This window comes from Myotis nattereri (assembly GCF_964212035.1).
Source record: "Myotis nattereri genome assembly, chromosome: 1".
In the NCBI taxonomy this organism is placed as follows: domain Eukaryota; kingdom Metazoa; phylum Chordata; class Mammalia; order Chiroptera; family Vespertilionidae; genus Myotis; species Myotis nattereri.
In genome coordinates, this window is record NC_138075.1 from 13,049,126 (window position 1) to 13,062,564 (window position 13,439).

Below are 13,439 nucleotides of genomic sequence, written 5' to 3' on the forward strand. Positions count from 1 at the left end.
CATTATGTTAAGTGAAATAAGCCAGTCAGAGAAGGACAAGTTCATTCATGTGTGGTTTCTAATGAGCAAAATTGTCGGTGCCTTTTAACCCCCCTTCGTCCAGGGGCAGCTGTGAGAGAATCTGATGAAAGCCGTGGACCTTCCCCTACAAGAATGCACACGCAGGTGTTTTCAGGTGTTCTGGGTGCTTCCCAGGCGCCAGGAGGCCGGTTCATGGACTCGACCAAGGAAGCCCGCTGGGCTCAGACCTCAGCTGCCCTCTGCGTGGCTCATGAGTGCAGCCAGACATTGTCTCCCCTCCTCACCGGTGGAAAACGTAACGAACTCCCAAGAGGGGCTTGCTGCCAGTTTTCATGGCGGCCGGGTTTGGGGCTCTGCACAGTGCTGGTGAGGGTCTCTCCCTGGTTTCCCTTGCGTCAAAGGGATACTGCTGCCCTAACCGGTTTGGCTCAGTGGATAGAGTGTTGGCCTGTGGACTGAAGGGTCCCAGGTTCGATTCCGGTCAAGGGCATGTACCTTGGCTGTAGGCACATCCCCAGTAGAAGGTGTGCAGGAGGCAGCTGATCGATGTTTCTCTCTCATCGATGTTTCTGGCTCTCTATCCATCTCCCTTCCTCTCTGTAAAAAATCAGTAAAATATATTTTAAAAAAAGGGATGATGCTGCTAACCTCCCACCCCCTCTAAAAACAAAACAAAACAAAACACAACACAACACCATAAAAACTGACCTGAAACAGGCCAGAATGTTTGGCTGAAGAGAAAATACACAGCCATCCCCACTCACATTTGTGACAGACCCTAGGCAAGTCCCTGTGTGTGTCCTCACCCTCCTTTCCCGGCTGAGGTCGGACAGTTATACTTTTCCTTTAAATACACGTGTCTAAGCTGTGCTGTGTCATCGTGTTTGCTGCTGTATCACACACAAGGGTCGGGGCAGGAGTTGAAGTCAGGATGGCAGGGTCACTGTCTAAACTGGGTAGTAGGCACGTCAGCTCACATCAGCTTCTGAAGGAGTCAATAGTGAAGAGGTCGAAGTGCATTTGGAAGGGGAGGGACGCTGATGGAGGCCAGAGGTGGGTTAGAGGCACCAGTGGTGTTCCCCTTGAATACACACCGAAAACCTTGGCATTGCCTCCAAGCTGAATGATCCTGAAGGTCTCAAAGCTGCCAGAATTGGCACCAGAGACTGTCTTTGGGAGACCCTAGTATTATAACCTCATCAAAACAATATGCCGTCATAAATCTATAGTGAACACCAGAGTGCCCAGGCCTTGCCACACTGCCTGGATTGATTTTCTGTGAAAGTCCACCACGTGGAGGGCAGTCAGTGCAGGAAATCCTTACCAGGTGATCTTTTTTTCCAGCCATTGCCTCCTGGTGAATTAGGAGGCAGACAGCTCAGAGTGCAGGGACCCGTGCACTCACAAACCTCACTTACAGATGCAAAAACAGAAGCTAAAGGGGTGAAGGGGCTTGCATAGATGCTGCTGCTAATTAAGCAGAGCTGAAAATAGGATTCTGAGGTGATTAACTCAGTCCAGAGAGTAATGAAGAATCCAGAAACAGCTTTTCAAGTCATTCAACAACTCACCAGCTCAAAGTTGCCAGAGCCATCCCCTAACAACAGAAACCAGACTAGCCTCCATGAGGAAGAGGCCACTGGTTCCCTTCTGGGAAGGAAGATGGAGAATACAAAGTTGTGGCTGGACCACCTGTTCAGGAATTCTGAAGCTTCCGTCCCGGCAGTGACACCTGGGCCAGGTTTCCCAGGACAGACATGGTTAAGAGAGATTCTCCAACCATCGGCCGCGTGGCTCCATCACAAAATGACAGCCAAGGAAATGACTAGGTCTCAGAGCCGGGAAGGCTGATTACAGTTCTGTGTCCCTTCCTCCCACCCTTCTCTTCCCCGCTGATATTTGGGGATAAACATGGGTGCTCCCTGTTCACTGGAAAGCTCCAATGAACAAGAGCTGAAGAGGGGGAAGCTGCGCTTGCCTGTAATCAAACCCCCCGAAAAGCAGCCCCACTTGATTGGGGTCCCGAAGTCCCAGGTATAGTCAACATAGCAGAATGGAGAGGGCAATGAAATGAGTAAGAACAGTGATAGTGGAGAATATTATCTGCACCAGTCTAAGTCAGCACTATTTACGCTCCAGTTCCTGGATCAATATATATTCCCCAAACATGCATAAGAAAAGCTACAAAACTACAATCTTTTTTTTATTAAAAAAAAAAAAAAAAAAAAAGCCATGTGCTCTAACTCCCCAGGGGACAGTCAGTATGTAGAACAGGGAACAATAATTGGGTTCGTGCCCATCCCTCAGAAAAGCCATCTGGGAAAAAAAAGATATTTTATTGACATTTTCGAAACTGTACATGAAATACCATTTTCCCCCACAAATAAAAGTATCATGTCAGGATAAATGACCTGAGAACCCCAGGGAATGTTTCACCCATTGTATGAATTTCCATATTGGCTATTATAGGAGGACCCTGTGGGGGCAGCTGAGCCCCTCTGAGAATCCAGGAAGGTAGTTATGATTAGCCTAGTTTTGTTTGCAGACATGAGCAAAAATCCAGAGCCCCAAAAGAGATCTTACCAGAGGTTAATTAATTGCTGGCAATGGGAACACCATTCCCCGCCCCACTTATAAGTCGTCCTCCTCAAACGCATAATGAAATGAAAGCGAATTAAATGTTTGTGAGACACCTGTTAAGTCATAAATTAGGATGTGAATGCAACTGCAGATGAAACGAGGCGGAGGTCGGGGAAGGAGGGCGGCAAGTCTGGAGGCAGCTGGAGACACTCTTAGGCCCCAGGGTGTGGGCAGAGGTATGGGGTTGGTCTGGTGGCAGACAGGGAGGTGTGTAACAAAGCCTACTGTCTGCTGGAGAGTTTCTGAGCCAGGTACACGTGTCAGCACTGCTCACTGCCCAAGCCAACAAGTCCGTCTGTCCCTGGACTGCTTCCTCCAGACACGGTGGAGTGATGCTCAGGGGCTTGGAGAATTTAATCAATGGGGTATTTTAGGGACTTAAGAAATCAAGTGTCTGGCGTGTGTGTGTGTGTGTGTGTAAATGTGAATACCCATACTTCAGTATAAAAGGAAGAGGTGTGGTGTAGGGTTTTTAGCAATATATGTTATTCTAGATACTTGTGTTCTTTCTGCCCTCTAGATATTTTTTTAAAAAGTTGCTTTATTTGAACATTTGAAACGGTGGCTTTCAGGATAGAATCATAGACTATCTTATATTTCATTCAGAGATCTTGGGCTTCTTAGTCTGGTTGGCCCTGCAACTGTTAGATATACTGTAAAGTGGTGTTTGAGGACCTGGAGTTTGGGGCAGACTGGCTGCCTAGACACATCCCGTCCCCACTACTAAACAGCTGAGCGATCTCCGACAAGTGTCTCAACTCCTCTGTGCATCTTATCTCTGTGGAGAAAGAGAATCCACCTCATAGGACGGTTTGGAAGATTACATAAGTGTGTTAGCCCTTAGCACAGTGCTCGCTAAGTGCTCAATGATCGCTAATGACTGTTTTTATTTTTTGTTAAACCTCACCTGAGGTTATTTTTCCCATTGATTTTTAGGGAGAGAGAGAGAGAGAGAGAGAGAGAGAGAGAGAGAGAGAGAGAGAGAGAGAGAGAGGGAGAGAGAGAGAGAGAATCGACATGTGAGAGACATATCGATTGGTTGCCTCCAGCACTCTCCCCAACTGGGTCTGGGGATCAAATCTATAACCTAGCTATGTGCCCTTGACTGGGGGTCAAAACTATCACCCTTTAGTGTGTGGGTTGGCACTCTAACCACTGAGCACACCAGCCAGGGCAACTGTTTTTAATGTCAAAGTTCAAATATTTCCTTCGATGTGGACAGTCCCAGACTGGATGCTGCCCGTTGCTATTAAGGCATGTTCCCTCAGGGCTGGCTTAAGATCATCTTTGTTTAGCTTAGGAGGTCACTGTTGGTCGTCCCTTCCTGGATACACTTTCTCATTGTAATTACTTCATTTTCAATAAGAGAAAAGTCTTCATTGGTTCTTCTATGCTGACTCCAGAATGAGCTGCCAGATGGTTTTAGCTCACAATCTTGAAAGCAGTTTTTATTTGCCTTTCAATTAATTTCCCCCTAGATCTTGATCATCCTTCTGAAACTGCCAGGAATTGCAGATAATGTTGGTGACATCAGGAACCCGCTGCAGAGGGACCTGAGAGGCGGGCGTGGCTTTCCTCGCCCCGCCCCCACCGCTCCCACCACTTAGGGAATCCAGCTGCGTTTCCAAGGTGGGGTTGCTAGGCAAAATCTCATTGCTTATTTACCAGTAAGCAGAGCCGCTGGCAAAAACCTTGGGGGAGAGTCCAGATCTGACTGAGCTAATGTGTTCTTGGACTGACAAAATTGTTATCCCAGAAAAGATGGTTTGATAAAATATTTGGGCAGAAGTGATAGGATTGTTGTGCGTATTTGTCCAAATCTTGTTTTCCCACTTTGTTGATTAGATAATGTTTTCTTTCCATCTCCTTGTGCAAACAGTAGTATGCAAAACTATTTCCTGTGTCCCATTGATGTTAACAGTAGGAATTTTTGAAGAACTCGAAACCTACCTTCTGTGGGGTTCATTTAATTCTCAAAATTACACATGCAATTATGTCAGAGAGAAATAAGCATCATTAATCAGGAGGCAGGGGAGCCAGCTCTAAGAGGCCCCTTCGAGGAAGGGATGTATGCGCGGACCATTCTGGAAGTGTTGGCGAGTTTCAGACCTCAGAGGGCTGAGCCTCATGTCCAGTTCTCAGGAAGCATACGCCCTGCCTGTGTTTGTTTACTTCCACAAGTTATGTTAGAGGGGAAGTATATTTCCATTCACCTGTGGGCTATTTCTTTACTTGATTTTTATCCCCTCTCCAATGACCATGCGTTTTTTCTTCACTTTTAAGTGGTTTCTTAGAATTCTGAGAATAGCTATCCAAGTTGTGTCTAGGTGAGAAATTGTGCACTTGCTGTGATGGTTAGCCAGACATTGGAGATTTTTTACAAAAATAAAAATACCAGGATAAAGATCCTAGGACAGGAGGTAGACATGACCAGCTGTCACTTACGGTTCAGTTTTGTTTTGTTGAAATGCAGACATATTGCCAGGGTAATACAATTGAACTGAGAGTAATTTTTCCAAATGGAAAGATAGTAGGAACTGCCTCACACAAGAATTGATTTTATTTTCCAAAATTGTGATGTTTTCCACAAATATTTCTTTTTAATAGGCCACTTCTAATACTACTTTCAACATCACAACAAATATCCATGTAGCACCACATAGATCAGTGGTTCTAAGCCTTCCTAATGCCGTGACCCTTTAATACAGTTCTTCATGTTGTGGTGACCCCCAAGTTCATTGCTACAAATTGAACATAATTAAAGCATAGTGATTAATCCCCAAAACAATATGTAATTATATATGTGTTTTCCGATGGTCTTAGGTGACCCCTGTGAAAGGGTCGTTCGACCCCCAAAGGGATCGTGACCCACAGATTGGGAACCGTTGACATAGATTATGAGGAGACTTTGTATTTATTTTTTTACATTTTAAATTTCCTCTTTTATTTTATTTATTTATTTTGAAATTTAAATTCTTTATTGTTTAATATATTACATCAGTCTCTTTTTTCCCCCATTGACCTCTCCCCAGCAGCCTCCAACCCCCAGCACATGGCCCCCCTCACATCTGTGTCCATTGGTTATGCTCATATGCATGCATATAAGTCTTTTAGTTGATCTCTTATCCCCTCACTCCCAACTTCCTCATAGGTTGGACAGTCTGTTCAATGCTTCCATGACTCTGGCTCTATTTTTGTTCATTAGTTTATATTGTTCATTATATTCTACCAATGAGTGAGATCATGTGATATTTATCTTTTTCTGACTGGCTTATCTTGCTTAGCATAATGCTCTCCAGGTCCATCCATGCTGTTGCAAATGGTAAGAATTCCTTCATTTTTACAGCAGCATAGTATTCCATTGTGTAGATGTACCACAGTTTTTTAATCCACTCATCTGCTGATGGGCACATAGGCTCTTTCCAAATCTTAGCTATGGTGAATTGTGCTGCTATGAACATAGGGGTGCATATATCCTTCCTGATTGGTGTTTCTGTTTTCTTGGGATATATTCCTAAGAAGTGGGATTACTGGGTCAAAGGGGAGTTCCATTTTTAATTTTTTGAGGAAACGCCATACTCTTTTCCACACTGGTCACAACAGTCCACATTCCCACCAACAGTACAAGAGGGTTCCTTTTTCTCTGCATCCTCTCCAGCACTTGTTGTTTGTTGATTTGTTGGTGAAAGGCATTCTGATAGGTGCGAGATGATACTGCATTGTTGTTTTGATTTGTATCTCTTGGATGATTAGTGACTTTGAGAATGTTTTCATTTGTCTCTTGGCCTTCTGTGTTGAGGAGACTTTTAAAATAATCCTTACCTGAGGATATGTTTCCATTGATTTTTAGAGAGAGAGAGAGAGGAAGGCAGAGGAGAGGAGAGAGAAACATCAATGGGTTGTCTCCTACATGTGCCCCAACTGGGGACTGAACCTGCAACCCTCTTGGTGAATGGGATGATGCTCCAACCCACTGAGCCACCTGGGCAGGGCAAGGAGACTTTTAAAATGCCATTTGCATATAATCCCCATGGTAGAGATACTGTAACCACACATTAGTGAGAATCATGCAGCAAAATCTCCATGGAGACTATGGGAAATGTCCTACTCAAAAGCTGAATACGCCAGGACCGGTTTGGCTCAGTGGATGGAGCGTCGCCCTGCGGACTGAGGAGTCCCGGGTTCGGTTCCGGTCAAGGGCATGTACCTGGGTTGCGGGCGCGTCTCCAGTGGGGGATGTGCGGGAGGCAGCTGATTGATGTTTCTCTCTCATCGATGTTTCTGACTGTCTGTCTCTCTCCCTTCCTCTCTGTAAAAAGTCAATGGAATGTATTTAGGAAAAAAAAAAAAAAAGGGAAAAAAGAAAAAAGAAAAAAAAAAAAAGAAAAGCTGAATACACAAATAAATAGTAGCTATACAAAAAAATAAAGTTATAGCTAGCATCTGACTCTCTAACATTGGCCAACTCAGTATTTTGCTGGTATCATCATGCAGTTTTTGAAAAACACTTTTCATATTACTATTAAATTGCTTTTATCACTGAAATGCCAATATAGGTGTATCTGGGATGGATAAAACCTTAAATCCACAAACAATAAAAATTCTCAGCTGTTCCACTCCAGGAACACCTCAATTAAAATCTTGGAAAGTTTTCTGTTCTCAAAGTCAGTGGCTTTTAACATCTATATATATAAAAGGCTAAGTGACTGACCATACTTCCGTCTAACCGACCGACCGACCAGCCGGTACATATGGCATGCACTGGCAATTTAAAAATAAATCTTGACTTGCGCATGCACGATACATGTAAAGCTCTTGCTGGCACCAATCACACGCGTGTGTTGCTTTCTCTCAAGTTCAAAGAGCATGTGATGTTAAAGTTGTAAATACTTCACAAGGGAAATCATTCAAGCACTCTGAAAGTGTTTTTACTCTTAATGTGTTATACAGGGAGATATTAGAATAAGTTTAATCAATTTATCAGTCATTGTTTTTATCAATGTTCTTTTTATATCATGTTTTTGTGTTTTATATAATTTCTTTGTTCTTATATCATGTTATTGTTTATTTATTAATCAATTTATATATTATTTTCATATATGTTTTACTAATTTTCTTTCATCTATGATACTTCTATTATAGAGAAAGGGTGAATAGCGATATTAAAATATTTCTTTTAATTAATTTCCTTTCAATGTGCACAAACCCGTGCACTGGGCCACTAGTTTGAAAATAATACTCTATCAACGCACAAGATTTTGCATTCAAAATTCAACCAATTAAGTCAGCACATAGTTGCAAAGAACACACCAGTTTTTTAAAAAAGAAAAAGATCCTTCATCCTGCACACAAAGTCTGTACACAAAGTGGGTGGGTGGGTGGGGGAGGAGATGGCTGAGTCTAGGGCTGAAAACATGTTTTGTGTCGCTGTCCTAGGTGCCCAGCACTGGTCCGGCTATTGATGACAAAGGTTAGTGCTGAATGACATACCACTGATTAAAAACATCACCTGAGAGAGAAGAAAGGAATATTCTTGTAGCTCCGGCATGTGGAACACACAAATATGCCAAGTGCAATGGATGGTCATTGGATCTTTGTTAGCTAAGCAATCAGAAACTACGTCACATAAGTAATCGCACTGATGTAGGAACCATCTAGAGGTCACCTTGGCTGAAGAATGATCTTTCTCTCTCGATGAGGTGAGAAAGGCAGACCCATGGAAAGGAGCGGAGTGGGGGAAGAGGGCACCGCGTGATGAGCCAGATCAACAGCATAACTCCTGGCAACTCGATAAATGCCCTGCCCAGCTGCTCACGCACCCAAACCCCAAATTTATTTTACCCAGATGTCAGCAGCACTTGAACAATGGCTTTACCCTAAAATGCTCCCCTCATCACACAGGCAAAATATTACTACAGTCACAGTGCTACAGACAGCTGAAAGGTGCTCACTCTTCTCCCTCTGCTGGCTAATAAAGGTTCAAAGTCAAAGTTTGTTGTCCAAGCAGTCCACAATAGTCAAGGCACAATATTCCACCAAACAGGATAAACGTTCCCTCCCACCCTGATGCTTCTTTCCTAGAACCTTACCCACTATACACACGGACTCAGCCTCTTATTCTGGCCAAGGAGCCAAGGACGGGGTCTTTCTCCCCCGCCCTCCTTTTGGGAACAACTCGCCCTCAAGAAGTGAGTGCTTCTAGTAATCGCCTGTCTAATTCTGGGCTGTATTAGGAACCCCATTTGTCCAGAGATAGAAGCCATATTCTCTAGTGTCAGAGGACTAGAGTAATATTAGACTTCAACCACTGAGCCACACCGGCTGGGCCAGAGTGGCTATCTTGACATCCTGATAGACTTGTCCTCTTTGCACCTCACTCAAGTTTCATACAAATGTCCAAGGAAATTTCAGTTTCTAAGTGTGCATGAACCAGAGACAAATAAATGAATACGTAACCCATCTGTGTTTATTCATCTATCATTCACCTGCCATTATTAAGGGCAGCCTTGTTCTTTAATTTGATTAGAATGAATTTGATTAGAATGTGGGTTTGATTAGAATAATCGAACAGAAGCTTATTTAGATTACTGAACACACATGATGAATATCCTTGTGGTTAGTTAATTGGTACATTTTTTTCCTTTTAAAAGAATTAACTTATATACAAACCTTTTAACGGAGTTTAATGTAATGACTAAAGAGTACGTTCATCTTTCATGAAATGACTGGGCTGTTTAGCTATGCAAATGAGAGCAGCTGTGGGCAGAGTGGTCTACCCTTAGGTAGGGTTGCATCTCTGCAGATAATATTTTCTTAGAAAAGTATTCTTTTTAGAATATAGTTTTAGTTGAATTCATCCCTGCAAAGTATTTAGCAGGGATGTTCATGGGCTCATTGGAAAAGTTCTCCACAGAGGACCAGAAACAAGGAGAGCAGAAAAGGACATTGAGGCCTCCCGATGCTCCCCGCAGGCTGGAAGAAAGATTAGCAAGTGGGATTGGACCAATGCTGGTGACACTCAGCCTGGAGTGTTCTGTTCATGACCATCAAGGATGCTGTTTAAGGAATGACACCACCCCATTGCCATGTTGTGAGGGAATTACGAATGAGATGACTGGGCACTGTCGCTTTAGAGGACACTGGTCATTCCTTTTGTCTGCCCATCATCTTAATCCCCTTCTTTGCTTTGGTGACAGACAGAGAACTTTTCCCAATGCAGAAGCTGAAGGATGCCCGCTAGCCACTTTCTCAGCCTCCCCACTGCAAGGACACAAGCATGCCACCAGGTTCCCCCAGCCGTGGAGACCTAAGTCAGGCTTTAAACCCGACACTAGTGTCCTGGCCAGTGTGGCTCAGTGGGTTGGAGCATCGTCCCATGCACTGAAAGGTGGAGGGTTCCATTCCTGGTCAGGGCACATGCCCAGGTTGTGGGTTTGATCCCCAGTCAGGGTGTGTGTGTGTGTGTGGGGGGGGGGGCAATTGATCTCTCTCTCTCTCTCTCTCTCTCTCTCTCTCTCTCTCTCTCCTTCCTCTCTCTAAAAAATATAGATAAACCAGAGACCAGGGAGGCAGATGTGACAGACTTGGTCCTGAAGTATTCACCCGATGATTTTCTGTGTGTTTTCCTCGCCCTCTTTTCTCTCTCCTGTATCCCAAGGGCTTTTTCTAACTGAAGGATGGAGATCCTCAGAGGCATGCCTTCAGGACCACGTTTTCCTTGCCCCGAGGGCTAGGGTTGGAGACAGACTAGCCACTCCTCCTGGGGAGGAAGGAACTGCATCTCCGTAGGGTCTTCCAAGTGGGCCCTGCTGACTGTGCAGGCAGACACTGCAGTGGCTTCTTCCAGGGCCAACCAGCCTGTGGCATGATTTGGGTCATTGTTCTCAGCTGGCTGCCTTCCAAGTGTGGGTCTCCAACCGTCCCAAGGATTTGGTAACGATCCAATATCCTTCTTAAAAGCTTTCTTTTCTGTGTAAATCACAATAGTTGGTTTCTCACAATTCAGCCAAGCTGCCTGCCCACAAGTGCGTCTTCTGGAGGTAGGGTAAGCTGACTTGGCTACTTGGAGGCAGGTCAGGGTCACAGCCGCCGCCCGCCCGCCGCCCCACCCCAATGGCCCGTTTGAAATTCTGCTTCAAGATCAGCCAGAACTGTAACCGGATCTGATTTAACCACTTGAATGTCTCTGACATTCCTAATCTTCAGAAGAGTCTTATCAAAAATTTTAGCTCATTTTGGCCGTGGTGCGGAAGGAGCTGTGTCCATTCCTGGGATGGGCAGTACAGGAGGAGCAGTGCCAGCCTCCTCCCAGTAGCAACCCCCGACTGAGGCAGAGGGCTCTGCCCCTGCAGGAGGGACCGGCAGCATTACCAAGAGAAGTCGGTGGTTATAGCAGTGATTGGCAATCCAGAGGAGTTAATGGGGAACACAGGCTGTGGCCAGGACAGCCATGGGTGACATCCCCTACACGTCTAGCGGGCAGGGGACCTTGGACAGGAGAGCTGGGGAGGGGCCTGCTGCAGGACCAGTGGAGCAGCCGGGATTTGGGCTAAATATAGATGAAAGAGAAAAAATTCACAACTATAATCAGTGGCACGTTAGTGGTGGAATTCTTGGGATGATGGATTTTCAGGGGATTGTATTTGCTTCGTTGTGCTCGTCTGTGTTTCCCAAGGTCTCCACAATGACCATGTGTTCTCTTTGTAATGTTTGCAATGGAAGACAGGAGAAGGAGGCGGGGTGGGAGAGGAGGAGAGGAAGTGGAATCATGAGGAGAAAAGGGAAAGAGAAAACAACGAACATGCTCACAGACACCATGTGGTTCCCTCCAGAAATAGCACAGTGCCCTTGAAAATCATATAATTTGTCTTCCTTTCTTGGGGAAAGGGGTGACGGCCATGCCCTTGAGGGAAAACCAGAAGAATGAGTGTAGATATTCCCCACAGTAAAGTAAGAGAGATGGGCCTTGTCTGAGCCTTTGTAATCCCAGGGACGTTTGCCAAAGGTGGCGGTGGGAGCTGGGAGGGAGCCTCGTTCCAATTCAGTCATGGCAGCCCGCTTGCTGCCAGGGCCGCCTCCTCTTCCTACAGAAACCTGCACCTCCCTCCTGAGCAAAGTGCTGGGAGCCTGCTGTTGGCAAGCACTTGCCTTCCCTCTCTGGCTTGTGTATAATGCTGGTTATTTTTGCATCTTGCCCAAAGGGACTGGATCATTTATTGGTGCTCAGATATAGCACCAGCCCATGCTTCTGTGCCTTTTTTTGTTAATTCTCACCTGAGGATATTTTTTTCATTGATTTTTAGAGAAAGTGGAAGGGAGGGACGGAGTGAAGGGGGGCGGGGGGAGAGAGAGAGAGAGAGAGAGAGAGAGAGAGAGAGAGAGAGAGAGAGAGAGAAACATCAATATGAGAGAGACACATCAATTGGTGGCTTCCCACATACACCCCCATTGGGGCTGGGGATCGAACCTGCAACCCAGTAAGGCGCCCTTGACCAGAAATTGAACCCACAACCTTTGGTGCATGGGCTGATGCTCTAACCACTGGGAAACACCAGCCAGAGGCTTCTGGGCCTGTAAAAAAGGTTGTTCTATCTGCTTGGATGTCCTTCCCCTTGTCATGCTTCCCAAACTCTTGTTTACTCCTCAAAACAAAATTCCAGTGTTGCCTCTGCAGGAAGCCCTCCACCCTCTGGTGAAGCAACAGGGTCCTCCTCCCGGCTGTCTTGGTTCCTGGCATGTTCCCCTGTCGATCAACCAGCTCCTCCTGGTTTGCTGTTTACCTGCTTGTGTGTCGCACTATCTTTGCATCCTGGGTGCCCTCCATGGCGCGTTTTTTCTACACCTGCTCCCTCTGTTTTAGCACCCAGAGAAAATACGAGAGTAACTGTTTAAGGTAAACTATTTTATGAAGGATATATAAGACAAAACTCTTCATCCCACAAGAGATAAACTGCCAGGATTTTGTAACGTGGAATGCTAGGAAGAGCACATGTGATGGAGAGGCGCAGGGATGCACATCCCACACACGCACAAGATCTGAACTTCTTGGACTGAATATTAATACCACAGGCACTGAGTCAAGGGGAGAGTCTTGACTATTTGAACATGGCCACTGACACGAGAATAAAAATCATGTACGTGCACTCTGGAAAGTTACACTGGAGCTCCTGAAAGTTATTTTTTATAACCCTGTTTAGATCCTAACACCCTGGGAAGAGACGGGTCAATCTGTGAGGATGTTTGTGGTTGTCACACAATTGGAGGGACACTCCAGGCATGTAGTGGGTAGAGGCACTTCCTGTAATACAAGACTTAGTGTCACAAATCAGAGAATCATCCCAACGTTAGCATGAGTTATCAATGTCCCATGGACAAAATTTATGTTTATAATACCTAAGCTGAGAACTCCCTTTTATACATAAACACACACACACACACACACACACACACACACACACACACACACCTGTTTGGTACTGCTTCAATATAGGCTGAATTTTACAAGAATATGATTCCTACGTAAATTGAGAAAAGCCTGAATATTGATTAGTTGGAGCCTTGCCAAGGATTGTTCTCCATTTTCCGTATCACTGACGGGGAAGTCCCTGGTGGCATCTTAGTCATGGATCTGATGCACCTGACCAGCCTAGGTTGGGAGCTATGGCATTCTACATATAGATGCAAGGGTCCCTCTGCTTCAGAAGGTCCTCTGGGGTTTCATGACCGAGCACCTATTACTGAAACATGTATTATTTATTGTGACTTTCCTTTTTTTTCTC

At 45.1% G+C, this 13,439-nt stretch overlaps 1 protein-coding gene across 3 annotated transcripts in view; it reads right to left on the minus strand.

Moving 5' to 3' along the window:
• KCNK10 (potassium two pore domain channel subfamily K member 10) overlaps positions 1-13,439 on the minus strand; it is a 118,517-nt gene that overhangs the window by 15,373 nt on the left and 89,705 nt on the right. The gene's annotated exons all lie outside the window — the stretch shown is intronic.